The 25,410-nt window shown below is 44.9% G+C and overlaps 1 long non-coding RNA gene across 1 annotated transcript; it reads left to right on the forward strand.

Annotated features, from left to right (window-relative positions):
- The first annotated feature begins 5,335 nt into the window (after window positions 1-5,335).
- Window positions 5,336-25,410, forward strand: LOC109265350 (uncharacterized). Its single transcript, XR_002079142.2, has 2 exons — window positions 5,336-5,651; window positions 25,024-25,410. It is a non-coding gene; the product is annotated as an uncharacterized LOC109265350 (long non-coding RNA).

The raw sequence follows: 25,410 nt of genomic DNA on the forward strand, positions 1-25,410 counted from the left end.
GATTTTTTTTCTCCTTACTTCCAAGCTCAAAAAATCATCCCCCTTTGAGAATGATGGCTAATACTTAATTTTATTTTCATCCAGTTTTTTCAGTCTGATTTTTAATATTACTCTTACCCCTTTTGAATTGTTTTTGCCTGTAGCTGTGGAAAAATAGAGTCCTATTGTATTTGGATTGGAATCTGCCAAAGTATTTATCTCTAACAGGCTTTTTTAATATTTAAGTTTATTTATTTATTTTGGGAGAGAATGTGAGCAAGGGAAGGGCCGAGAGAGAGAGAGAGTGAGAGAGGAGAGAGAATCCCAAGCAGACTCAGCACTGTCAGTGCAGAGCCCAATGCGGGACTTGAACCCACAAACTGTGAGATGGTGACCTGAGCTGAAGTCAAGAGTCAGATGCTTAACTGGCTGAGTCACCCAGGCACCTCTCAAACAGGCTTAAATGGAGGAAGCTAATACCAGTGACTGACCACCAAGAAATCTATAATGTACTGACAGTGAGGTAAGATTCCTTAACACAAAGCTAATGAAGGTTCTAGACAGTGGGTTAATCATCCCAAGGCAAGTGAGTTTATTTTGCAGCTATAACGAGGTTATACTAATGCTGCTGGTGCACTGGCCACATGCCTTTTCCTGGCTCGTGCCCCTAGCCCCCAGGTACTATGAGTTTGAGCTGCTAAACATTCACAGCTTCCCCCTTCTCCAAATAAGGGGCCCTCAGCCCGCAGGGAATCACCCCACCCAGGAAATTACACCTGTCCCTAGTGGTAACCAGCATCCAATGACTGATTGACATAGAGGTATGGAAGACTGGCTCCCTCACCGCAACATGGGACCAATTCTGAGAACCCGTTTATGCTGCCGAGCTCCCTGTGGGATCATTCTTGAAGCTCATCTCCAGCTGAGACCCTGCCTTTGCTTAGCTCTTTCTCCTGCCCTGTCCTCCCTCGCTCCCTTTCCCGAGTGTACTCCTTCAGCAAACCGTGCGCATCCCAGTCCCGTGCTTCTAGGGGGTATGATAGTAAGAAAATCTAATTTCCTATCATATTCTAATACATGTAGTTTATAATTTAATACATATAACAAACATATCTTACAAACTTTGTAGACATTATATATTGAGGGTTAAAGGTTATATATATATATAAATATAGCTTTATATTTAAAGGTTATATATATACATTTAAATATTTTATTTTTTAAGATTTTTATTTTTAAGGTAGTCTCTACATCCAACATTGGGGTTCAAACTCACAACCCCGAGATCAAGAGTTGTATGTTCTACTGACTGAGCCCCTAGAGGGTATAGTTTTGAAAGTTTTAACACATGTGTAATTAACTGTAGCTATATTGGAGAGTTTTTTTATCCTTGAATATTCAAACTAGTCATCAGGTTATTCGAAATAGTCAAACTGTGGTGATCTTAGGTTAGAAATTCTTCTAACCTAAGATATTTTTAACCTAAGAATTTTTAACCTAAGATATTTGCCCACTATCCATTTGCCCATTTGCCCATTTATCCATTGCTCTTTGTTTTTCTGAGGTTTCTGGGGTGTAAAGATTCTCCAATCCCCTTTCATCATTTTATTGAGAACCGCAGTCTAAGCCCAGGATTTTGAATTCTCCGTGTGCTTTTGTCAATGAGACAGAAGTAAATACCATGTAGCATGTTACCTATAGTCGCTTAGTTTCAGTCAAAGCTGAATCAGATTATCCCCGCAGCAGCAGGAGTTGATTTTAGCCTTCAGATTGTACCTGCAGCAGCCATGGAATGACTGTATTCCAAGGCGATACCACTTGGATTCCAGCATTGCATTTCCTTTTCCGTTCCAAGCTTGACCTCCAAGGATTTTGTTTATTCTCTACTTCACGTCTGAAGAAGCAGAGATGCTGTAACTTGCCAAGAGGAACGCCTATCTTCATGCTCAGAATCCCAAGTTCCAAAGGTGCCGTGGATCCTTCATAGCCCCAAACAGCACCTCAGTCTCCTGTGTTGCGTGTTTTGTGGATTCGGCCGCTTATGTTTGTGTCATTGATCCATCAAGCAATGACCCTCCCCTCAGTTCCTTTAGATTCTGTCTCCCTCCATTGGTTCAGTAAGAATGAACACTGCGTGCACTGTGTTTTGAAGATGAACTCCAACACTCCTGGGCCTCGTTTTGGGTTTCTCTCTCTATTCAAACAGAACGGCTGGAAGATGGTTTGATATTGATTTATTTGCTGTTTTGATTTAGATTGTTTCTCTTTTCCTAAGATCTCAAGGGTGCTGTTCAAAAACCTTCTCAAGCAGCATCCTGGAGCAACATAAGCAGTGGGGGTGGAGGCAGGGGAAAGCTAAAAGATGAAAGGGATCGTTGAGGAGGGGAGGGGAAAGCAAGGCTAGTGATTTTCTTGGGTTAGCTATTGATCTGACCCTTTATTTTCCGAATGCTGTTGCATTTCCCCGAGTCAGGCCCGTGCTCCCTGCCCATCCTCCAATCCATAGGGCTGTGCCAGGAGCAGTGTAGGAAAAAAAGCATCAGATTGGGCTTTGGAGCTTCTTACACCTGGCTTTGAATCCACCACTTCCAATCTATCGACCTTTGACAAGTTATTTACACGCTCTCGCATCTTGTGAAGTGCAGCGTATTATTTGGTCTTTGTTATAGGTAGATTCATGTTAGATGGACTTTTCCCAAAACCAGTTAGAAAGGAAGGTATCCTAAACTTTGCAGATCCCCTGACCTTAATTACTTGGCCACTCTGCTTTGTGCTGCAGAAGCCCAGCCTTTTGGAGGCAAAAAAGGACATCTGGACATCTCACCCCAACTGCAAGTCACTTACTTTGTCAAAGGCACCTGCATCGACACTGGCCTCACAGGATTGTCAGTAGGATCAAATGGCATGGTAGGTGACATTGGTACCTTATTACCAGCCTCTCCGTGTTACATTTGTGCAAACAGGCACAGAAAAGTTAGATCACTTGTCTAACATCATACGGCTAGTAATTGACATAGGATCTGAACCCAGGCACAGCTCACATCAGACCCAAATTTGTAATTAGTAAAAATAACAAAAAATTATGGGACAGTGTTGTTTTCTCTCATATTTAAGGTTAGGTTATTTTGTATCCAGGAAATTTTCTCGGAATGAAAAAAAGAGATACATTCTGCTGATTTTTTTCCTTATATTTATCCAAAAATGGTATGATAGTAGGATATATAGCCTTTTTTAAATGTTTGTTTATTTTTAAGGGGTGTGGGGGGAAGAGAGGGAGGCAGACAGAGGACCTGAAGCAGGCTCTGTGCTGATGTGGGGCTCTAACCCATGAGTCATGAGATCATGACCTGAACCAAAACCAAGAGTCGAACGAATGCTCAACCAACTGAGCCACCCAGGCACCCCCTATGTATAGTCTTTTATACTCAAATTGCCCAAGATGATCAAAACAAGAATCAGTTTTGCAAAATTATTTGAAGGCTTCATCAGTTTTCCCAAGAGCCTCTCCTACGCTTCTGGTACTGAGACAATTTTCTTTTCTAGCACCTGTGCAATTGGCTCCCTAGTATTTGCATCACAGATTCACACAAGTAGCAAGAGGCAGCTTTGGCAAAATGAGACGTGCAAGGACGTTTACCAGCGTCATAAGGAGAAATGTTTGTTTAGTGGGGACCAATTTGATATTAGTGAATATTTTCTGCTTAAGATGGCCTTTGCTTCCCAATGCAACCCGAAAACAGCGGGGACTTAGATAGTGAAGGCTGAGCTAATGAGGACCCTCTGGCATTTCACAGACATTAACTATCCTCCCTTCTTTAAAGAAAGGCTGGCTACAGCTTAGCTCATTTGATGAGGGTGTTTACTGGTGAGTTATTGAAGCAGACAGACTCTAAGATGACACCCAATGACCCCTGCCTCCTGGTGTCCATGCTCCTGTATAATTCTCTGCCCTTGAGTGTGGGTGGGTCCCGTGACTTGCCTCTAACCAACGGGTAATGGAGTGTATGTGAGAATATGTACATTGGTATGTTACATAAGATTGCAATGTCCACCTTACTGACAGCCCCTTTTCCTTGCTGGCTTTGATGAAGCAAGTTGCCACAGTGTGAGCTCTCCTACCAAGAGAGCCACATAGCAGGAATTGAGGGGAATCTTCAACCGACAGCCAGTAAGAAACTGGGGCCCTCAGCCCAACCATCCACAAGGAGCTGAGTTCTGCCAGAAATCGTGTGGATTGTTCCCCATGTTGAAGTAAGACGGCAGCTCTTGCTGACATTATGATTGTAGCTTTCAGATGAGTCCCTGGCATAGAGGACTCAACGAATCCATGCCTGGACCCCTGACCCACAGAAATCGTGAGATAATAAATGTATGCTGTTCTAAGCTGCTAAATTTGCAGTAATCTGTTATCCAGCAATAGATAATATTATTATTATATTCAAACCAATGGGTCATCAATGCCAAAATTTATTGAGATAATGACATGTGCAGAACCCTGCACTAGCTCTGGAGATACCTTGGTGAACGAGAGAAAAAAACGGGTCTTCGTGGAACTTGCAATCTAATGAAATAAATGACTGTGGTATTGTGACTTATACCAAGAAGTATGTATTTGGTCTTCATCTCTGGTTCCTAGCACAGAGCTTCTAAACCACTTAGAATTTCCTGAGCGATAGGAGTGTCTTGTTATTCAGAAGGAGCCCCTTTTAAGCACACCTGAGTTTATGTCAATGAGGTGACTAAGGGTGGGACCCCCTAAATTGCCTCAGGATGGCGATGCCACCAGAAAGATCAAGTGATTAAAAGTTTGGAAACTTCAGCCCCACCCATCGACCTCTGCGAAGGAGAGGAGGGGTTATTGCAGATTAAGCTCTATGAATACTGCTAAGCAACAAGATTTGATGATTGGTGGACATATTCACATTCTGGGAGTGTGGTGCACCCCAGTTCCATGGGGAAAGAAGCTCCTGAGATCAGGACCCTTCAGATCTCCCCCTATGTACCTCTTCATCTGGCTGTTCATTCCTATCCTTTATAATAAGTTGGGAAATGTAAGGAAATGTTTCTCTGAGTACTGTGAGCTCTTCTAGCAAATTAGACTTGAGGAAGGAGCTATGGGACTCTCTAATTTATAGCTAGTTGGTCAGAAGCTCGGGCAAAAGCCTAGACCTTCAATTGGCGTCTGAAGTGGGGGCAGTCTTGTGGGACTGAACCCTTAACCTGTGAGATGTAACGCTTATCTGCAGGTAGATAGTGTCAGAATTGAGTTAAATTTGTAGAACACCCAGTCAGCGTCTGCTGAGAATTGGAGAATTGGTGGATGGTGTTGGAAAAAACACATCGGAAAGATATTAAACCAATAATTACCATATAAACTCTGCACTTTAATCCTACCATCGGCATTTCAGTCAGTGACCAGTACCATAATGAGTTGGATACTATGGATTCATATCATTGAATACCTGCCATAATCATAATTGCTTTTTTCAGTGAAGCATCCATAGAAAATCTGCTGTTAAGCCATGCAGTTTCCCGTAACCTGAGATAATGCCACTATTCCTTGTAAAAATGAGAACATACCTTCTCTCCAGGAGGAGGGAACTAAAGTCAGAGCCAAGTCTGATTCTGGCTCTAAGTTCAGGATTTCTGACTACTGGACATTCTTTCTTAAGGTGAATAACGAGCCCATTTTGTTATTTCCATGACCTATGGACTAAAGTTTAAGGTTAATCATCATTAATACAACCTATATAAACTAATAGAAGAACGAAAGGATATAAAATATAAAATCACCTAATTGGGTAAAAGTATGCATGATAAATCAAGGAGGGTGATAACAGCAAACACTACCCTCCGGTACTTTATTTATCTGTTAACTCATTTACTCTTCGTAATAACTCTACTAAGCAGGGACTATCATTTTACAAATGGGGGAAATTGAGCCAGAGAGAAGAAACTTGCCCAGAGTCTTCTGCAATGAATCTGAGATCTGAACCCATGCAGCCTGACTTCCAATTCTGTGTGTTTAACCACTTCTCCATATTCCTGTCACTGTGAACAGGCCCCACTACCCTTGCTTCTATGGCATTCACAAACGCACCATCGGTGTTTACCGCACCCTTCCTCTACCACCTGTTTCCTATTCCTTTTCTCAGCAGCAGGCTTCTCAGCTGACTAGGGATCTTTACTCGGAGGAGGGTCTGCCTGGTTTGAATCCAGTCTTACCAGCTATGTCAATTCGGGCAAATTACTTAGCTTCTCTGTGCCTCAGTTTCCTCATCTGCCAAAGGAGATGATAACAGACCCTATATCGTAGGATTATTGTGAAGATCACATGACTTAACATGTACAAAGCATCTTCATTATTTTTTAAATGTTTATTTATTTATTTTGAGAGAGGGAGAGAACGAGTGGGGGTGGAGCAGAGAGAGAAGGAGAGAGAGAGAATCCCAAACAGGCTCTGTGCTGTCAGTGTGGAGCCCGATGCGGGGCTCCATCTTACAAATTGTGAGATCGTGACCTGAGCCGAAATCAAGAGTCGGATGCTTAACGGACTGAGCCGCCCAGGTGCCCCCAAAACATCTTTATTATTTCAGTACAGAGGGATCATTCCAGAGGCTTCCATTTAACCCTTCCTACCATGGTAAGATTCACATCGCAGATCAGGGAGCCAGTGTGACTATTCTGCTCGGACTTCGACTGCAACTACTCAAGAACCAAGGAAATAACTACACAATGGGTTCAAGGATCCACTAGTGCTCACTACTGTGAGTGAGCCCTGTTGGTACCTGTTTGCCATAAATTTGCTTATACTTACCAGATAAACAGAGGTGGCGTTTGGAGTCTTTGGGGATTAGCATTAGCTCGGAGACAAGAATGACCCTGTGAGGCCTGTTTAAGTCCCTTTGCTCAGGGCCCAGTTGCCCTGGCAAATGGTTCCAAGTGCCTTTATTAAAGAAAAGGAGGAAGTCGTTGGTCTACCCTTGAGGTGCTATTGTGGGGATGTCCTCAAGAGCCTCTGGTCTTCCCTTTATTCAAGGGGCTCTGGGTCTGGAAGGTGACTCAGGTCTGGGAATTGGATGAAGACCGACTCTGCATCATCGTGGCTCAAGTCAGTTCACTGTTCCCCAAACTTAGATTGCGTTGTTGTTTGACAAGTTAATGCAAAAAAAAAAAAAAAAAGCAAACATTTTAGTGCCGTGTATTTTAGCCCTAAAGACCCTAGGATCTATTAGGTACCCTCAGTCACACCTAAGCCTTCTGCCTGTTTCGGGAATCAGGACCTGGCTGCCTCTGAAGGTTAAGGCTCACACGGACCTCTTCAGGAAACCGTTTTCCATAGAAGTATCTCCCACTATCATCCTTGGCCTGCAGAGGGCCAGTGTTTTTCCAGAATGTTAATACTCTTCTCCCCACTATGTGGGCGCTGTGTTTTGTTTTGTTTTGTTTTGTTTTGTTTTTTTCCCCCTCTTTCTGAAGCTGGGTGCGTAGTTCAGGTATTATAAATCCACTCTAATATTCCTTTCTCCTTAAGTCTTTGGATTCCCTTCTCATTAAGGAAGTACAGCATCTGAACTTGATGTGCACGGGCCACCACAAGCACTCAGTGTCTGACAACCAAGCAAGAGATTTAAACCTGTTCCGGTTGTTTCATCTAGCATGTTGAATCCAGAAGTTTTGGTGAGGGCACCTGTAAGATAAATTTGATATGATCTGAAATCATTTTCTTCTCTTGCCAACACTCTCAGAATTCTTCTTGCCCATCACCTCACGATGCGTTGGGTGTATAAGCCTTATTCCCCCAGGTCTGATTTTGACTTCAGGGCACGCTGGAATCTGACTCTAGTGGTGTGTCTGGAGTCGGTGAACAGAGGTGGGGTGGGCCATGAGGATCTCCCCTTGCAAGGGGACCACTTGATGCACTTGCGGTGTTTTTGAATACGACAGGGCCAGCCTCATCAGAATGGGAGGAAAGGCTGCTTTTGCTAGCGCAGGAGGCTCTGTGAGTTTCAGGGTTATCTGACACTACGAAGCATCTCCATCCCAGTAGGGGAAGAACCACTTTTTCCAAATAAATACCATGAAAGGCCTGTTTCGACTGTGCATCCAATCTGTTTTGTAATTCATCAGCCTTCAGGATCCATCTCCTCTGATTTTTGGCTTCATTAGCCCTCTGCCTGAGTGACATAAAAAGTATTTTAGGGTAGTCACAGAAGCTTCCTCATTCACCGATCATGCTTTGAAGCCAGAATTTAAACCCTAAGCCCGTGATTTCTTTTTTCTTTAAATGTGATCTTGCAGTTAGGTGAAACCACTCACCTCATAGCATTTATCTTCCTCCTGCTGCCATCCACCAGAGTCTTGCTTTTCCCAGGCACTTCACGCTGTGTGACTAGAGGGGATATTTCTGCTGTTCCGCCACTGGGTGCCACGGACTACTATGAGCACAACTCATGATATAATCAAAATGCAATTTTATGTTGGGATGCCTGGCTGGCAGAGTCGGTAGAGCATGAGACTCTTGATCTTGGGGTTGTGATTTCGAGCCCCGTGTTGGGTAGAGACATTACTTCTAAAAAACACAGTTTTATATGTACTTTCCACTAATTCTTTAAACTTCATTCAGAGGCTGGAGGAGAAGAGGATCCTCCTCTCCACCAGGATGAAACTTCTGACAGCCTCTAAGGCTTTTTCTCTCCCCCACTTACCCTCACCTCCACCTGCTGGCTGTCGTGTTCTTTCTCCTCCAAGGCTGAATGAAGGTAGGGTAGAGATGAGATGGAGAGAAGGGCAAGTGAGTTGTGGCTTCATGTTCTCTGGGCCTTGGAAATGATTAAAGCTGGTGACTCCTCAGAGCCTTTAGGATGGCTCAAACTAATTCTTTGTCTCAGGGCTCTTGCATAGGAATTTTGGAGGTCCCCTGCAGGCCCCTCTCCTGCAGTTCCCTTGATTCAAGTGGATGGCTGTCTATTCTGGGTGGTGTCTTTCAACTCTGCCCCTGGATATCCAGCTGTGTGTGCCTAGACTCTTTTGGCTGAAGTTCAAAGAGGAGAGGGGTTAAAGCAGAGCAAAAGCCTCTGCAAAAAAATCTGGACAATCTTCTCCAAATCCTCTCTTTGACCCCCTTTTATATTCTTGGATTTCACTCAGAGCTCCGGGAGACGTGGAACAGGTTCTCCTTCATTCCCATTATAAATCCTGGGGAGCAGAGGGGCGCCTGGGTGGCTCAGTCGGTTAAGCGGCCGACTTCGGCTCAGGTCATGATCTCACGGTCCGTGAGTTTGAGCCCCGAGTCGGGCTCTGTGCTGACAGCTCAGAGCCTGGAGCCTGTTTCAGATTCTGTGTCTCCCTCTCTCTGACCCTCCCCCGTTCATGCTCTGTCTCTCTCTGTCTCAAAATAAATAAATAAATAAATAAAAACGTTAAAAAAAATTTAAATCCTGGGGAGCAGAGAAGAGATTGGGGAGCAGGGGGTTGGTCTCACTGTAATTTTGGCGTCCCAGGATAATCTGTTGGTGCATCTGTCTAAAGTGAGGCAGGGGTAATATGGCCCTGCCTTCTATTACAATAGTTATAGTGACTTTTTTTTGCCACTCGGTACCGGCATGTTACCTGTTTCTCATCCTTACTGCTTTCAAATCCAACCGGGTCACTTTTTCAATCCCAGCTTCCCAGTACTTTGGGGTCTCTTTCAGAGAAAGAATCCCCTCTAGCTAATTTCAGTAGAAACTTATTACATGATATTAATCAGAATTTCTGGGAAAGCCAAGAAACAAAGCTGGATGTCACACAGTCTGAAGCAAAGCAGCCAGGAATAATGTCCCACTGCGCCACAGATGTCCAAACACATGATAAGGGTGCTATCGCAGAAATCCTGGTATGGCTTCCAGGTGATGCTCCACGTCTGTAAAGCCAGGACTGAGCAGGACCCCATTCCCATTACAATTCTTGCAGAAAGCAACATGCCCCTATGTCCACGCTTATTAAAAGAATGATGTGTTTGCAACCTTTTGCACATATTCCAAGTCATGCTTAGTTTGTGGGGGTTTGCTAGAAGATAGTCAAATGTCTATATCCTGACAGCAAAGGATGTTGAGAAATGTCTTGTCCTTGTTTGTTTGTTTCTATCTATGGAAAAGAGAGTTCATGATATAGAAGAACTACCAAGGAAAGATTTGGGGCATACCCAAACGACAGATATCTACTACAAAATTCTTATGAAAAAAAAGCTTATGGTCCCAATGAATAAATTATTTTGACTATATAAACCAGATAAATCAACATACAGAAAATGCCCTCTGTGGTACCTTTTGAAATTTCTACCATTGTGTACAATACCTGTTCAAAATATAAATTAAGTTTTTCTTAATCTAATGTAAATTTTCTAAAATTAATGTAAATTTCTAAATCTAATGTAAATTTTCAGTACTCCTCCTTTGGATCCTCCTTCTTTTCCTCACTCCCGTTAGGCCATTGGCAGATTCTGCTGTCCTGCATTGTCCTTGTTCTTTCACACTGGCAATCGTCTTTTCTTTCTTTTTTTTTTTTTTTTTATAAAGATTTTATTTTTAAGTAACCTCTGCACCCAACGTAGGGCTTCAACTTACAACCCCAAGCGTGAAACTCACATCCTCTACCAACTGAGCCAGCCACGTGCCCCCACGCTGGCAATTGTGTTTGATAATCTTCAATCTCATTTATTCCTTGTGTTATAAAAATAAGTGAGGTACTGTATTTAAAACACTTAGCAGAGTGCTTGGCACATGACAGCTTATCAATGCTGGTGATCCTCCCCACTTGTCCTTTCCCTAAAAGTATTGTTTATGGTTGTTATTCACATCCTGACTATAAAGAACTCATTAAGATGTAGGTGCCTCTGAGGGGCTTTCTGGCCCACATCCCCACAACTGAAATGTGGACACTGATCCAAGCTAAGCCAGTCAGACTTTACTTCTAGAGAAGGAGGTAGGTACTTGAAAGGTAAGAGCAGAGATAGATGGGACCAGAGGTGACACTAAGACAGTCCTTTACACGCTAGGTAAAGAAAAGAGGTAGTAGAAACTAGGAAGCTATCTAGTTACCCTGGTTTCCCACATGGGTTCTCTAGTCGCGTTGCCTTCAATCCCTGGCCCGCCACTTACTAGCTGTGGGATCTTAGGCAAGTGACTTAAGCTTGCCAAGCTTCCATTTCTTCATCTATGAAATAGGGATAACAACAGTGTCTATCTCCAAAGGTTTTGTTCACCGTTTTGGACAATTCCTATCACATAGGAAGTTTGGTTACTGGATTTAGTTTCCTTGAAAGTTTATGTTTGAAAAACATTTAATTCCCCAAGTCTTCATCTTCCAGTGAACAAACGATCCTTCATTTCATGTCTCCTGGGTGTCATAAGAGTATCTGTAAACATAGTTAAGATGTTTTAAGTTTTGTGTTTTTTTTAATGAGTAGTCAGCTTCAATTTAAAACTCAGTACCTCATCACGTATAAGAATGGACAAGATCTTGGCTAGGTTGATGTCCATTCCATGGATGAATTGATTTGCTATATATCCAGTCGTGTTAATCCCAACCAGGCTGTGGAAAATGTGTCATTTCACAATTGGGTCAAGCGCTCCGTGGGAAATGCAGAGCTAAGAGTAAGCTTTTGAAAATGCTGGTCCCCCTCTTTCTCAAATGAGCTCAAGCCAAACTGGCAAGATTTCTGTGCCTATCTCCCCAAAGCCACTGATTTTATAAAGGTGACTTTCAGACCTATAACCCTGGAAGCTTTCTGTTGTTCCATTCTACTTGGTTGAGTTACTAGAAAAATCTCAGCATGCTAAATTATAAGCTATTTCTTTTAGTAGATGATGTGTCATAAATATCTTGTTGTAGAGAGGGCTTTGAAGGAAAGTCCCGTAGGGAATTCCATTTTAGTTTTCCCAGGGTATTTTATTCCTTCACTTTTTAACTTTTTAAAGTAAATCTAATGCTATGATCCTGCGTTTTCTCAGATCTTCCTGGGCTGTGGGTCGAAATGGTGTCACATAAATGGTGATAAATAACCCACATTTTGCTGACTTTGTCTTGCATCTTTAAGTTTCAGAGGCTCATCTCCCCACCCCAATCCCCCCAATTCACATCTAACTCGCTTATTTTTTTTTATTATTTAAAAAAAAAATTTTTTTTAACGTTTATTTATTTTTGAGACAGAGAGAGACACAGCATGAACGGGGGAGGGGGAGAGAGAGAGGGAGACACAGAATCAGAAGCAAGCTCCAGGCTCTGAGCCATCAGGCCAGAGCCCGACGCGGGGCACGAACCCACGAACCGCGAGATCGTGACCTGAGCTGAAGTCGGACGCTTAACCGACTGAGCCACCCAGGCGCCCCCTAACTCGCTTATTTTTGAGGGTCTCCGGGGGTGGTATACTACAAATACTTCTGTCCACTACAGTTACCATGGGGCATCCATGATGTGTTCTTCCCATGCCCTGACCACCTTTCCCATTGATATCTGTTGCCCACTGAGCCATTTGAGGATGGTGTGTTTCCACCACTCATGCCTACTGGTGTCCATGGGGACAGCACAAAAGGTCATGCCAAGAATGCCATTGTTCAGTGACTCCCGGCCAGCCAGCCCTTGAGATGTCAGAGCCGTCCCATGTTTCTCAAATGTGCTGAACCCTAAATATGAACTTGAAATGTGCTGGAGCTGGGCTGCAGCCCTCACCGAAGAGGGAGAAGGCCCAGCCCCTCTGGCACTTTGTCACTTAGGCACGAAAGCTGTGCCCAATTCAGGAAGGAGACTTTGTAACATAGAGGCTTACCACACTGCTCAGACACGAACCCTCTGGGGCTGGCCAGGGGTCCTCCCCAGTCCTCTCCCTCTTCCTGTGAAAGGACTCTTTTCTTCCTCTCATGCAAATCATTTCATGTAAACAGATGCCTTTTCTTCCAGTTCATCAGTGCGTTTGTTGTAACTCTTTTGATTTCAAATAGCAGACATCGGCTGGAGCCAGAAGTGAATAAGAGGGCTGAATTATAAAGCTCTCGGAGTGTCTGCTGAAATGAAATGGCAGGACTGCAGCTGGGCCTCAAGAATAAAATTTAGGGGACTGAAAAGTTATGTTTCCCTCTCCTCTTGAGTTGACTGGCTTTCCCTGATCCCTACTCCACATGGAGAAAAATAGGGCTCTATGTGGGCTTTGTGGGGAGAAATGCAGTGAACTGGCCACTTCTGAAGCATAAGGGGATGGCGAAGGTGGGGAGTAGAGGAGAGGCTGATGTAGATTTTGGGGATGTGGGGGAAAGCCAGATCAAGGTTGATTTTTATCAAGCTGGAACTTTATGTTAAAGGCAATGAATGGCAGAGCCACTGAAGAGTGTAGAGTAGAACAAACAAAATTCTAGTTCGTGCTGGTGGTATTCAGAGAATGGATTTGAGGGAGTGTGAGGGAGTGTGGTATTCAGAGAATGGATTTGAGGGATTTGGGTAGTTAGGACACTATCACAATACATAGTCTTGGAAGGAGTCTCAGAAGTCCTGCTGGGAGCAGGAACAGAGAGGAAAGGATGGGTTGGAAAATGTCTAAGAGGTAGAATCCATAGGACTTGGTCATAAATTGGCTGTGAGGAGAGGGAGGAAATTCTAAGACTGCCAGGTTGTTGGCCTTACCAGGAGAATGGTAGTGATATGGACTGAATTGGGGGATGTGGGAAAAGAAGCAGATTTTGTTTGGGGAGAGGTAAAATGGCACATTTCTTCACAGCCTGGAGGGGATTAACCTGACTGTGCAAATAGCAAATTAAATCAACCTTGTGCTTGTTGAGTCTAGGATGCCTAAAGGACGCTCACATAGTAATGCCCAGGTGCCACGAACATTTAATTCTGTCACTCTGGGAGAGGCAGCACTGCAGGTTTATGGTAGATCTGGGACTTGTCACCATGTAATATGGTTGTTCAATCATGATAGTGAGCAACAGAACCCAAGGAGAACATGTATTAGGAAAAGTAGTTGACACAGGATGGAAGGCTGGTGAATACCCATGTTTAAAGGGAGGGAGAAGAAGGCTTTGAGGAGGAGAAGCCCATGAAAGAGAGAGAAGAAGAGATAGTTAGCAGTGTTAAATACAACAGGGTGTCAGTGGGATGACTAACATGTCCAGTCATTCATTTAGCCATAAAGTATTTATTGAGCAGCTACTATGCTCAGCATGTGTTAGCTATGAACACATCAGGCTCTGGAGCCAGACTGCCCAAATTTGAACGACAGTCCCACAATTTACTTGCTGTATGACCTTGGGCAAGATATTACCCTCTCTGGGCTTCTGTTTCCTCATCTGTAAAATGGCAATAAAAACAGTAATTACTTCATGAGGATCAAACAGTATATGGCCATGGTAATTATATCACAAATGATATTATCGTCCTATCTCAGCCACTCTTCTGGACTATAGGGATACAGCTGTGAACAAGATAGACCAAATCCCTGCTCTAAGGAAATTTCCATTCTGTTTTGAGGTGAGGGGAGGACATACCATAAACCATGACAACAACAACAACAACAGCAAAAGCAAAAACAAAAACAAACAGACAAGAAACTAGGAGATAAATGCCAAAAAGAAAATTAAAAAGTGTGGTATGATGGGAGCCTGGGTCAGATGGGACACCATAAGTCAGATGGTCAGACAAGGCTTTTCTGAGGAGGTGACATTTATGCTGGAACTTGAATGACCGGAAGGGATAAATCGTCAGGGGCAGAGAGTTCCCAGTTAACAGAGAACAAATGCAATGACCCTAGGGTAGGAAGAGATCTGGTGCGTCCAAAGAGAAGAAAGAACGTACATTTATCTGGCATTGTGGCCCATAATCTTTGCACTGTACCTCATGGTCTTTCTGATGCAAGTCCTATGGATAAAGCCATAGGCACATAGAAAGCTCTAAAATTCATGTGGCAAATACTGTAGGTTGGCTTACTCAACACATATTCCAACCCCTTTCTTTCAGGAAAGCTAAAAACTATATTCTTAAATTCCCTTCCATTTAGATTGAGGTTTGAGACGTAGTTTCTGCAACCTGCAAAGCTTAGAGGCACGATGGCAGCTGAGCCCAGAGAGAAAGAGAGCAGATTCCCTGCTACGCTCAGCAGTAGAGGCACTTGGTTCTTCTGGGGCATGCGTTAAAACAGTTCCATGTTGAAGTAGGGCGTTTTTTTCTCATTGTGTGGCATTCAAGCCTGGTTCTCTGGTCTTCCCAAAGATTCTGTGAGCTTTCTCGTTCCTTTCACATGTTTATTTCTGGTTAAACCAGCTGGAATGAATTCTGTTGTCTACAACCGAGAACTTTAATTCGTGTGGTGTCCTACTAATTCCGAACTCTCACCAGCTTCTCAACCTCTTCTCCCACCCCACCCCACCCCATACCCTTCGTCTTTGGTACATGGAGCTTTGTCTAAGAACAGGAATCTCTTGGGTGCCTGTCTGGCTCAGACGGTAGAGCATGCAACTCTTTATCTCAGGGTTATGAGTTCAGGTCCCACACTGGGCATGGAGCCTACTTTAAAAAAAATTTAAGAACAGGAATCTCAACCCCACTCCAGAACTGGGCTTCTTTAGCTGAATCATCCAAGATGATTCGTCTTCTGTTTGATTGCTTACTTCTGCAGCTGGCACCGAGCTAGGAAATTTGGAGGCTATAATGCTATATAAACCATTGCTCTTGAGGGAATATGAGATCTCGAGACTTAAAATGATAACAATCATGTAATTGGAGAATAATAATGATTAGAAAATAATAGTTATAACGACCATAACAGAGTAGTTATGTGTTTCATGAGTACTAAATAGGTGCTAGGTAATAATACCATTACGTGCCTTCTCTAATTTTATCTGCAGAGTCCTAGGAAGCAGGTATTATTATCACACACTTTAAAAGATGAGAGAGCTGAGGCTCAGAGAGGTCAAATGACTTTCCCAAAGGCACACAGCTAGTAAGTAGTGGAGGCAGCTTTGGGACCTACATCTGCTGCTCTAAGGTCTAGGGTTCTTTCTGCTCAACCACATTTTTCTTCCAATTTAATTCACCCGTTCTAGGATTGAATTCAGCTGCGTAGCACAGGCAGTCAAAAATAATAATGGCTGAAGCCAGAGTGGCTTGTAAAAGAGGATCAGAAGTAGGCAATCCAGGCTTGTATGGAGACTCTGTAGAGGCAGGGCTCAAGCTCCTTCAGGCTTTCCATCCCACCATCCCTAAGGTGAAACTTCATTCTCATGGTCTAAGACAGCTGCTGGAGCGCCAACCATCATAATCATGTTCCAAGCCGTAGGATAGAGGAAGAAACACAGAAGAAAAGGTCAGATACCTATGATCTAGCTATCTTTTAAGGTCTCCCCGAGGCTGCTACATTTGACTTCTGCTTCCGTCTTACCAGAACTAAGCCACATGGCCACAGCTAGGTGCAAAGGAGTCTGGGAAAAGAGATCTTTATTAAGGGTAGCCACCTGCCCAGCTAGAAATGAAGTGTTACTTATTAAGGCAGAAGGAAAGTCGATAGTGGGGTAGGATTAGTAAGCTCTGCCTCTCCCCTTTTGGCATCAATCTTAGAAGGCTACTGGGGCTGTCAGGGGCCGAGCGGAAACAGATGGCACTCTCGGAAGAACTTAACTGAAAAGAAGTTGATGGAGAGATTATTTTCGAAGGTCTGGGAAAGATGAAGGGACTTGTAGAGGGAACCGTAAAGGGATGAGGAGACATCCAGAAGCTAGCAACAGAAGGCAGCTGCTCTCAGCCCTGGCCCCAAAGGGAGAGAGAGGGGCCAGCGATGGGGCCAGCCTCTCTCTCCTCCTGCCCTCCCTTTTGCGGGCAGCCCCCCGGGGTCACACTGGGGGCAAGGGAGCCTGGGTGATGCAGCCCTAGAGACGGGCCTTCCAGGGGCCCTGAGCCAGAGAGGAGGGGCAGAGGACAGTTGAGGACACATGGGGAATATCCAGCAGAGAGTCACCTGAGCAGGTGCCCTGAGCCCTGCGTCTTTCCACCTACCAGGGCGAGCTGGTGAAAGAATCTGCAGCAGTTTGACTTGAAAGAAAGGCTAAACTTCCAGCAGGGCTACGGGAGGGGAGGGGCCCCAGCTGCGGCTTGTAAATGACTGAGGAGAGCTCCATCAGCCCCAGACTCGGGGCAGAAACAAGACCACCCCCCGTCCCCTCTCTGGTCAGGGAGGGCGCGGAAAGTCAGCTGCTTTTCCCCTTTCCTCTGTTTTAGAGCTGTCCGGTGAGCTACAAACAGAGTGTGCAAGATGTGCGGGATGGCCGGCTGCTCGGAACACACGAGCCTCCGTGCAGGTTTCTACCACCTGCGTGCGAGCAGGGGCGAGCAGGTAAAGCCCGAGCAGAGCGGGGAAGCCAGGGCGAGCTGTCTTCACCCTCTGTCTCCTCTTTCTGAATCCAGATGTGGATTGTGTGTGGTCTCTTATCGTCCGCTATTATTTTGAACCCATGTTTTCTCCCCCCAGACTTGAGCAGGCATTTAGTTTCCTACTTTATCTTTGTCCTCAAAACACCTAGCTAGCTCTGAGGCGGGATAGTGTATGGCATTGCAGTCCAGAATATTCGGGGTCGGGACTCTGCTTGGAAAGACCACATATCGCGTGATTTCATTTATAGGAAACGTCTGAATCGGCGACCCTACAGAGACATAGAGTAGACCAATGGTTGTCAGGGGCTGGGACAGTGGGGAATGGGGGAATGGCTGCTAAAGGGTATGAGGTTTCCTTCTGGGGTGATGAAAACGTTCTCAAATCGAATGTGGTGCTGCTTGCACAACTCTGAATATATTAAAAACCATCGAACGGTAATTTAATTTAATTTTTTAAAAGTGTTTATTTATTTATTTTGGGGGGGGGGGCAGAGGGAGGGAGAGAGAGAAGCAGACTCCCCACTGTCAGCCCAGAGCCCATTCAGGGCTTAAACTCACAAACCATGAGATCATGACCTGAGCCAAAATCAAGAGTCTGACGCTGAACAGACTGAGCCACCCAGGCACGCCTTGAATATTAATTAAAAAAAATATATTTTTTTATTTATTTTTTAAATGTTTTTATTTATTTTTGAGACAGAGAGAGACAGAACATGAGCAGGGGAGGGACGGGGGGGGGGGGGGGGGGGGGGGGAGGACATAGAATCCGAAGCAGGCTCCAGGCTCCGAGCTGTCAGCACAGAGCCCGACCGGGGGCTCGAACCCATGGAGCATGAGATCATGACCTGAGCTGAAGTTGGATGCTTAACCGACCGAGCCACCCAGGCGCCCCTAAAAAATTTTTTTATTTTTGAGAGAGGGAGAGAGAGAGAGCGTGCGAGTGCAAGCGGGGGAGGAGCAGGAAGGGAGAAAGAGGATCCAAAGCAGGCTCCACGCTGACAGCAGAGAGCTTCATGCAGGGCTGAAACTCATGAACCACGAAATCATGACCTGAGCCGAGTCAGATGCTCACCTTCCTGAGCCACCGAGGTGCCACTTGAATGTTAATTTTTTTTAATGTTTATTTATTTTTGAGAGAGAGAGAGAGAGCAAGCAGGGGAGGGGAGAGCGAGAGAGGGAGACCCAGAATTCAAAGCAGGCTCCAGGATCTGAGCTGTCCGCACAGAGCCTGATGTGGGGCTCAACCCACCAACAGTAAGATCATGACCTGGCTGAAGTCAGACACTAAAAACCAACTGAGCCACCCAGGCGCCCCTTGAATGTTAATTTTTTAAGCTTCAAAAAAAATTTTTTTTGATGTTTTATTTATTTTCGAGAGACAGAGACTGAGCACAAGTTGGGGAGGGGCAGAGAGAGAGGGAGACACAGAATCCGAATGTTAATTTTAAAGTGTGATGTATACGGTATGTGAAGCCTATCTTAACAAATCTGTAACAGAAAAAAAAGGCCCTACTTGGCATGAATTTACAGCTTCTACATCTGTCAAATGGGCATCGTAACATCTACCTCAAAGCCGCTTCATGGATTAAGTGACATACTGTATGGAAAGCAATTACTATAGCGCCTTGCACATAGTAAGTGCTCAAAAAAGTTTGACTCTCTTGTCATAGTATGCCCATTAAATGTTTTCCAGCTGACTCTTACATTTTCAAAATAAAAGTGGAATATAAAGCCAGACATTAAAGTTTACAAATCAATCTCGTTCTAACTTCTCGTTCAGCAAGTGAGAAATGAGTGGTAAACCCAGAAAATTACCACTGAGAACAGTGGCTCAAAGGCGGTTATGGAAGAGTGAGTGGGTGCGTGAGTGAATGCGAGATCTCAGAAGGATAGCCGTTTTGCCACATCACTTAACTGTGTGCTCTGCTGAAGCAGCACCCGACCCTACCTGGTGTGGTCCTTTGCAAACAGAGCGAGCGGAAGAGCCATTGCCTGACTTCTGAGTTAGAGAAGTCAGCGTGTGCTCACTGGAGTCTGAAATAGAAATAACTTCATACAGTTCTTAATTTTATTTATTTTTTTAAATTCTTTTTTTTAATGTTTATTTATTTTTGAGAGAGAGACAGAGAGAGACAGAGCACGAGCTGGGGAGGGACCGAGAGAGAGGGAGACACAGAATCCGAAGCAGGCTCCAGGCTCCAAGCTGTCAGCACAGAGTCCGATGCGGGGCTCGAACTCACAAACTGCGAGATCGTGACCTTAGCCAAAATCGAGCGCTTAACTGACTGAGCCACCCAGGTACCCCTACACTTCTTAATTTTAAAATTCTATTAAAATTGTTTCAAACCACTTACATGAGTTTTTTTTTTTCCTCCGACTACATCTTTCTCTCTCTCCCTACACCACACACACACACACACACACACACACACACACACACACACACAAATAGTTCACAATTGATTACAACGTAACATCTCTGATCAGGACACATCTTATTATCAAAGTCTGATTCTAATTTAATTGACAGCATCATTTTCTTTCTTAGCTTTATGTAACATAGTGGTGCATCTTGAAATGGATGACAAATGAAGGTATGGTATACATAGACATATATGTACTTAAAGGATGACCTAGAAATTTGTGCTGGTTGCATGTTCAGAAATATTAAAGAGGTCATGACTGATCTCAGTGTCGGAAAAAAGCAGAGTTCAACTCCATGGGGACATCGTCCTCTTTATCTGAATAGAATGCGCATCCATGAAACTGGGACCCGGGGGAGACTGGTGGCTCAGTTGAGTCTCCGACTTCGGCTCAGGTCATGATCTCACATTTTGTGGGTTCCAGCGCTCTGTTCAGCTGGCATGAGCTCAGAGCCTGGAGCCTGCTGCAGATTCTGTGTCTCCCTCTCTCTCTCTGCCCCTCCCTTGCACTCTCTCTCTCTCAAAGATAAATGAACATTAAAAAAAATTTTTTTTAATTTAAAAGAAACTGGGACCCATTAAGAATAGGCGGTCTGGCCGGTATAATTCTGGAGAAATGGCTAATCACGGCTGTGATTGGATTACCTGGATCCTTTTAGGAAAAGATACCATGTACATTTAAATGTTGTGTGTTGAACACCTGGAATGTTCGGGGTTCATCCCAGGCTTCTGTAGGTGACACTTTAGCTGTTAGGAGACACTGCAGATGCCAGAGGAGTGGACGAGGCCTCCCAGCCGAATCAGCACAGACTTTTTCTAATAGCCTTGCTTATTTTGGGGGTGAAGGGATTTCTGCAGCCGAGAGGCTGAGCACTTGGCATGGTTTGAGGGTTCCTAGTGGATGTGCCAGAGGGTCTGACTGGCAAACTCGTCACGTAATAATAATTGTTTCAGTGCTGCTGAAGATAATTAATTTGGGTTTTGGAAAGCTTCCTTCTTGGTGCCTTCGATTCAAAAGGCCTCCTCTCAGCGTGTGCCTGCAGACACAACCCTGGAACCACAAGAAGGGATCATAACAGCAGAAAGTCTTGCCAGCACTGGCCTTTTGAACTCATTTGGAGTTTCCATGGAAGTGGCCGTCAGGGTAGATGGATCTGCTTCCCTCTCTGCTTGAGCCTTTAGAACAGTGTCCCCAGACACATTGTCATCAAGAGCACACGGGGAGCCAGAGACACGTGGGGAGACTTGCACGTGCCTTTGCCCACGAGTCTCGTCTGCCAAAGCAAACCAAGCAGAAATACACAACATAAAAAGCAAGCCAGCCAAAAAAGATTTGTTGAGGATCATCCTGGAATTTTGACTGCTGAGGTGGAAAGGAGTGCCGAGTGGAGGGTCTTGTGAAAGCCAGGCTTTTGGGAGGGGACGCTGAGGCAGTCAGCAGAGGTATTCTGTTCAGCCGGCCTGAGAATGTCCAGGGGGCTCCTTCCACTCACTCACTCACCAAATATTTATTGAGCACCTACTGGGTGAGTGTAGGCTTCTGGACATTGAGGATATGAAGGAAATAGCAGTCAATACAACAGACAAAATCCCTCTCCACATAAGCAAATAAATGAATAGCTCACATCAGAGAGGGACATGTGATAAATGCTGTAAGAAACAAGAGTCAGGTTGAGGGAGAGCGAGTGCCCAGGCTGAGGGCAGCGTGGGGACAGGGTAGTCTTATCAAAGGAGGGTGATAGGGTGAGACTGAAAAGTATGGAGATTTGAAGTGAGTCCCAGGGACTCGATGGTGGGGGTGTGTCCTGGAGAGAGAAGAGCAAGTGCAAAGGCCCTCGTGCATGAGCCCGTGTGGCAAAGACTGACTTGGTGGCCTCGTGGCTAGAGCAGATGGAGCTGGGAACAGTGGTGGGGCAGGGGTCCGAGACAGCTGGGGGAGGGCTTCAGTTTGTGGTGTGCTTTTGGGGTCATTGTAAGGACTTTGCTTTTCCTGAGATGACGGGGTTTGGGGTGGGGGGGTCTGAGAATGGAGTGAGGTGATCCTCACCACATTTTTTTTTAATGTTTATTTTTGAGAGACAGAGAGAGAGAGACTGAGTGCAAGTCGGGGAGGGGCAGAGAGAGAAGGAGACACAGAATCCGAAGCAGGCTCCAGGCTCCGAGCTGTCAGTGCAGAGCTCGATGCAGGGCTGGAACCATAAAGCATGAGATCGTGACCTGAGCCAAAGTCCTTAACCGACTGAGCCACCCAGGCGCCCCGCCCCCTGCAGCACAGTTTAATGCGGATGCTCCCACTGTGGTGTGAAGAACACACCATGTCCCAGCGAGAATGGGAGCAGGGAGGCAGCTGGGGGGCAGCTGCGGTGGTCCTGATGGAGACAAGGCGGCACAGCCCAGGCTGGTAAGGGTGGGAGGTGGGAGGTGGTTTGATTGTGGGTGGAGCCAATGGGACTGGAGGAGGGGGAGCTGGTGGACTGGATCGCAGGGGCACAAGAAATGGGGAGGGAAGGGCCCCTCCAAATCTTTAGGCGTGCACAGCCGGAGGAATGGAGTTGTCAAATGTTGAGTCCGGGGCACTGGAGGCAAAGCCTGGTTTTGGGGTAAAATCCTGTTTTGAACTTGTTAAGCCTGGGATCTTTATTTGATATCCAAGGAGAGGCTGATTAGGCAGTTGTGAGTGTGAGTTCAGAGGAGAGGTCTGGGTAGGGCCTTAAATGTGGAATTCATCAGTTTATAGATGTTATTAAAGGGACTGGATGGAATTTTCCAAGGTAAGTGTGTAAATGAAGAAAGTTGAGGATAGAGTCCTGGGGCTGCTGCTAGAACACGCCCAGTGCTGGTGGACCCAGTGCTTGTATTGCCTTAATGGTGGAGAGTCAGGGGGCGCCTGGGGGACTCAGTCAGTTGAGCTTCTGACTTCAGCTCGGGTCGTGATTTCATGGTTCATGGTTTCAAGCCCCATGTCGGGCTCTGTGCTGATGGCTCAGAGCCTGGAGCCTGCTTCGGATTCTATGTCTCGCTCTCTCTCTCTGCCCTCCCCTGCTCGCACTCTCTTTCTTTCTCTCAAAAATAAATAAGCATTTAAAAAAATTTTTTTTTTTTTCATGATGGAGGGTCAGGCAGAGTCCTGGGTCAGGGCTTTCCATCTCCTGGGGATTTGCTTGGAGAGGTCACAAGAGAGTGAGGTCTTGGTCTGCTTGGCAAATGTTTGTGTAAGGTCTGTAACTGCACTACTGTATTATAACTACTACGGGTACCGTCCTCTCTACCAAATACACCAGTCCAAACTTCTCCTGACACCTGCCCAGCCCTATTCTACAGAAGCAGTGACCTTCTTTCCCCTCCCCGAGGACCTACCACCTTGCCACCTGTGTGCTTTCCACTCGTTGTCATCTTAACATTGGGTAATCAAGAGAACAGTGGCTTAATACTGAGACTGGTACTTAAATCTTGGTTTTCCTGCATGTTAGCTGTGTGACACTGGGCAAGTCTCTTAACCTCTCTGAGCCTCAGTTTCCTCATGTCCACATATTTCACAGGCTTATTTTGACAACCAAATGGGATTACATGGGTAAAGAGGTTACCCCTGTGTCTAGCGAGTAAGAGGTAATTATCATAGTAAATACTGTGTGCCAGGCACTATTTCATGCATCTCTTTATTGTTTCCACTTTACAGATGAGGTTAAATAACTTGGCCCGCTGGTACCTCAAGCAGCCTGACTCCAGGAATTATTCATTTGGCCACTATGCTATATTGCTTCTTGAGAATACTTTAAACATTTTCTTCTCGGGGCACCTGGGTGGCTCAGTTGGTTGAGCGTCTGACTTCAGTTCAGGTCATGGTCTCACGGCTGTAAGTTGGAGCCCCACATCCAGCTCACCGCTGTCAGCACAGAGCCCGCTTCGGATCTTCTGTTCCCCTCTCTCTCTGCCCCTTCCCTGCTTGCGCTCTCTCTCTCTCAAAGATGAACAAATCTTTAAAAAAACTGTTTTCTTCTCTCTTATTTTCAAGTATTTTTATTCAACGGCTCAAGGTTTCAATTTGTAGTTTTGTATTTTTCCTCGTTAGTAAATTACACTCATTATCTGATGCTAAGACAATTGTCATCCCCTCTATACTTAAAAGAAGCAATTAAATGCAATGGCAAGGAAAGAAAAGTTCAAAATTTCTGAAATACAAGAGATAAGGTCTTACTGCCAACCTTTCCTGTGGGAAGCCAGTCAGTGTAGCTGGGCATATACAGCAAGCCAGGCATATGACTTTCTTCTTGAATAGGCAAGAACTGACCAAAAAGGAAAATTACAGAGTGAGAGATTTGCATTTTAGAATGATCGGAGAAGTCCGTTTGCACCCTGCATTATGCATTTGCATATGTATATGTGAAAGCGTGTTAGCGAGTGTATTTGAAGGTATGTGAGCATATGCAAATACTACGTGCATGGTGTACGTACGTGTACGTGCATAGGCTGTGCACGCGCATGTGCGTTTGGAATATGGAATACTTACTGGCTACCAAAGGAGGTGGCTCTCTGGGTGCTTGGCACAAAAGGATGAGCTGGGATTAATTTTCTGGCTTATACTTCTTCAAATCATTGAGCCAATGACACTCAGAAGGGAAAGCAATCCCCAAGGAGAAAATAAAATTCTTTCCCATGAAATAGAGCTGCCATGTTTAGCAAACAAAAACACAAGCCTCCCAGTTAAATTTGAATTTCAGATAAACAATGAATAATTTTTTAGTATCATTATGTTCTGTGCAATGTTTGGGACGTCTTTTACGAAAAATTATTTGCTATCTGAAATTCAAACCTAACTGGGCATGTTGTATTTTATCTGGCAGCCTTACCATGAAGACAAAGAATTTAAACCCCTGCTGATTTTTAAAAATCTTTAAAATTCCCCAACCCCTTTTGGACTAGCCAAGATCTGTGGCTCTGGCTGGAGGTGTCAGCTCATTCTTTTCTTTCAGGAAATCCCTTAATGACTTGGCACCACCATCTGTGAAATGGGGAAATAATCTGATTCTGTCCTCTCAGAGGAGGGGAAAACCCTGGAGAATTTCACATCCTCATCCACACGCATAATGGCCTGGGGCACTTCATAGAACTTCATTCTCCACTCCAGTAAAAAACCAATTAAGAATTGTTTCAAAGGATTCTTATGATGTGCCTTAATAGCCAGCCAGCATCCTGTGGTGTTCAATTTCTCCTTTCTCCCTCTCTCTAGCTTGCGTGGTGACAGAATTCTTCCTTTTAGATGAGAAGCAAACTCAGTGGGAAAGCAGAGAGGAAATTTCCCATAACTCCAACTCCTGGGAAGCTCACGGCGGGCACAGGTGAGGCCCAGCATCCAGAGGGCTGGGGATGGTGTGGGCGTCTGGACCACAGGACTTCTTCCAACTGGAACAAAGAAGCACGTGGGGGTAAGCCTCAGTCCCTCAAGTAACAGTTCCTGGGTTCATACTGTGTCCCTCACTCTTTGGTTGTCTGGATTAGAACCTCTTGGACCTCTGCCTTCTTCATCTGTAAAATGGCTGAAATACTATGTCACAGAGTTATTATAAGGACTAAATGACATTAATAAAACTGTGTCTGACTCCCGGGAAGCACTTAA

This window comes from Panthera pardus, unplaced genomic scaffold (assembly GCF_024362965.1).
Source record: "Panthera pardus isolate Hobbes unplaced genomic scaffold, ASM2436296v1 HiC_scaffold_6, whole genome shotgun sequence".
Taxonomy (NCBI): domain Eukaryota; kingdom Metazoa; phylum Chordata; class Mammalia; order Carnivora; family Felidae; genus Panthera; species Panthera pardus.